The sequence below is a fragment of the Elephas maximus genome, chromosome 22 (genome assembly GCF_024166365.1).
Source record: "Elephas maximus indicus isolate mEleMax1 chromosome 22, mEleMax1 primary haplotype, whole genome shotgun sequence".
Taxonomy (NCBI): domain Eukaryota; kingdom Metazoa; phylum Chordata; class Mammalia; order Proboscidea; family Elephantidae; genus Elephas; species Elephas maximus.
The window spans coordinates 62,522,483-62,526,245 of NC_064840.1; positions in this window are offsets into that span (position 1 = coordinate 62,522,483).

Genomic DNA, 3,763 nt, shown 5'->3' on the forward strand with positions numbered 1-3,763 from the left:
CCGGCGGGACTGGGCGGAGCAGGGCGGAGTCCGCGGCCCCGCCGGGCTCGTGCGGAACTCGGAGCTCCACCGCGCTCCCAGCCGGTGAGCAGCGGGCCGGGCTGCCTAAAACAAAGGTGAGGCGGCCGAGGTGGCGGCGGGGCAGCGGCGACCGGGGCGAGGGGAGCCGCAGGGGGACCTGCGGCAATGTCGCGAGAGGTGGAGGGAGTCGCGCGAGATGTGGCTCCTCCCTGCGGGCAGGGAGCCGGAGCGCAAAGCTAGCGGGTGAGGCGGCACGTGTGCCCTCGCCTCGGAGCCGAAGCCCGCCTGAGGCCCGCGGTCTTTACAAGCGGGAACGGGGACACAGTGCACGGGAACATATCGGATTTCAGTCAGAGAAAGTTCTTCCAGGTCAACCAGTCTAGCCTTCTCCCTTAACAGATGGGAAAACGGGTCTCCTGTCCCCGGTGGCATTCTGGCTAACCCTACTGATGGGTCAGGGACGATGTGGGAACCCATGCAGACGGGGGGATGCGCGTCCCTGGTGGTTGAAAAGGAGGGTTAGGGGGTGGTGGGGCCACCACCTCGGTCCAGACCCCCGCTTCTGGGTGCTGAGGTGAACGGATACCTTCGGCGTTTGCAAGGTGAAAATGAAAGGAAGACAGAATCAAGGCTTCTCTTCATCTGGGGACTTTGCTCCTCCCCCTTGTGTTTATTAGGACTTTGTTGTTGTGTGCCCCATAGAGGCTGTGAAAGGTATCCCTAAAAGATGTAGAAGTGGACTTGACAGGATGTAAAACCCGCAGAGGAGGTCGAAGACGGGATATTCTCGTCCAAACAAAGATGACATAGTTCTTCTGATCGAGATGCCAAACCCTGCCCAGCTCTCCTGAGTATTTCGTTTTCTGGAGACCTCTCTATTCCTTTGGATATTAAATAAGATGCTTTCCTATTTTCTAAATAGATTTTAGGGCAAGGGTTCAGGGAATGTTTTACAGTCTTATTCCTTCTTTATAAACAGGAAAAGGAAATTTTTTATAACATGAATTCCCATACAGGTTAACAGCCATACACAAATATCGACAAGTTTACTTATACCTCCCCGTAAAATTTATAACACCTACCTAGCTTCTGTTTTTCTGTGGAGAGGATGAGGAAAGCCAGGACCGTGTCCCGTTCTCTAGAGTCCTGTTAAATGACTAGCTAATATCATAGATTAATTATAGTTGCTAATACTCACTTGGAGCCCTGGAGGCACAGTGGTTAAGAGCTCGGTTGCAAACCAAAACGTTGACAGCTCGAATCCACCAGCCGTTCCTTGGAAACCGCATGGGGCGGTTCTGCTCTGTCCTGTAGGGTCGCTATGAGTCAGAATCAACGTGACAGCAGTGGGTTTAGTGTTTACTGAGTTCTTACAATGTTCTAGGTACCTCGTAAGCATTTTCCAGGTATGCCATTTAATCCTCACAGCAACCTGATGAAGTAGGTACTGTTGTTACCCCTATTTACAGATGTAAAATGACTCACCCAAAGCCACACTACCAGCAAGTGGTGGAACAAAAATTATGAACCCAGATAGCCTGACTTCAGAGCCTGCTCTTAAATAACTCACTAAAATCAAAGTCAGTTAAGTGACAGAACTGCAATTGGAATTTAGGTTTTCCATCTCCAAATCCCATTGTATCCTTTATACCAGCTGTTCTGAAACTTTCTGATCTCAGGACCCTTTACACTCTAATTATTGAGGACCCTAAAGAGCATTATTTATGTAGGTAATACCTGTGGAGTTCTCTGGATGGCACAAACAGTTTACACTCAACTAGTAACCTCAAGGTTGGTGGTCCAAATCCACCCAGCAGTGCTGTGGAAGAAAGGCCTGGCAGTCTGCTTCTGTAATGAATTAGAGCCAAGAAAACCCTATAGAGCAGTTCTATTCTGTAACACGTGGGGTCACAATGAGTCAGAATTGACTCGATGGCAATGGGTTTTGGCATATCTATCCTTATTGACCGTTTTTGAAGTTAAGACTGAGAAATTTATTCATTAAAAATAACAGTGGTAAAACCATGTAAACAAAAGTAACAGTCTATGAAAAATAACTATTTTCAAAAACAAAAATTTGGTGAAAATAACGCTTAGGAAAAAGAATAGCAGTGTTGCTTTACATTTTTGTAAATTTTTTAATGTCTGGCTTAATTGAAAACGGTTGGATTTTTATATATGTTCCTGCAATCTGTCACAATTTTTGTTTTGATTTAAGTATATAAAGCAAATCCAGCCTCACTCAAATATGTAATTGGGAAAGAAGGAGTGTTTTAATAGCATTTTCAGATAATTGTGGCTATTCTCTTTTGACACTATATTAAAATTCAACAAGCAGTATCTGTTGCCATCAAGATGATTCCAACTCATAGCAACCCTGTTGAACCTATTACCCCATAAGGTTTCCAATGCTGTAATTTTTACAGAAGCAGGCTGCCACGTCCTTCTTCCTCGGAGCCACTGGTGACTTCAGACTACTGACCTTTGAGTTTCCAGCGGAGTGCTTAACCACTGTACCACCAGGGCTCCTTCAATAAGTGGTAGTTTCCCAAAAGGGAGTTGCAATGTGGAATCTGAAAACAAATCAATGAACTTTTTGTACTCTGAGACTTCAAAATCCATTGGTTTATCTTGTACTTCGAATGTATATTTTACCCATGTATAACCTATAACATCACGCATTGGTCATTTGGAAAATACCTGCTCGCTGGGCTATGCAGATCTTCCAAGTGTTGACACATTTCATTATACAGTATTTAAAATCACATTCATTTAAGAGAAAATCACCGCCAGTCTCATCAGAAGGGTCTTGAACTATTGGACAGGTGTCGAGCTCACAGTAGTGGATACAAGTTTTCCAAAATAGTGCTTTTTTTCTTGAAAGGTCAAGTTTTATTTTGGGCAACAAACACTGTCAGTTGTTTTCCTTGAAGTGACAAGTTTATTTTCAGGAAAAGGTCTGCCAAATATGCCAGTGTGAATAACCATAATCTGTCAGTCATACTTTTCAAACAAAAATGGTATTCCATGAAAAAAGAGCAGTTAGTTCAGCTTGCAATTCAAATCATTGCGCAAGTGGTTCTTCCTCAAGAGACAACCATGGTACTTTGGTGTGCTGAAGCGTTTTATATATACTAGCCATTTTGTCACATAAAATGTGAAAAAGATGTGAGCTTGAGGGTTGGGAGTTAATCATTTTTACTGCTTCATCAAGGCTATTAAGTGAAACTGGCACTACTTTTATTATGGGTGAATGACAGTGTAGAATACAATAATTGTCAGTACAGTTTGGTCCTGCTGTCTTAATTCACGCTAAAGAGCCAGCAGCTTTTTTTTTTTTTTTTAATTGTGCTTTAGGTGAAAGTTTACAGCTCAAGTTAATTTTTCAGACAAACATTTATGTGACCCTAGTTGCTCTCCCTATAATGTGACAACACACTCCCACTTTCCACTCGAGTTTCCTGTGTCCATTCAACCAGCTCCTGTCACTTTCTGCCTTCTCATCCTGCTATTGGACAGGAGCTGCTCATTTAGTCTCATGTATCTACTTGAACTAAGAAGCACACTCTTCACGAGTATTATTTTGTGTTTTATAGTCCAGTCTTTGCCTGAATAGTTGGCTTCGGGAATGGTTTTAGTTCTGGGTTAACAGAGTCCGGGGGCCATGTCTTCTGGGCTTCCTCTAGTCTCAGACCATTAAGTATGGCCTTTTTATGTGAACTTCAGTTCTGCACTATACTTT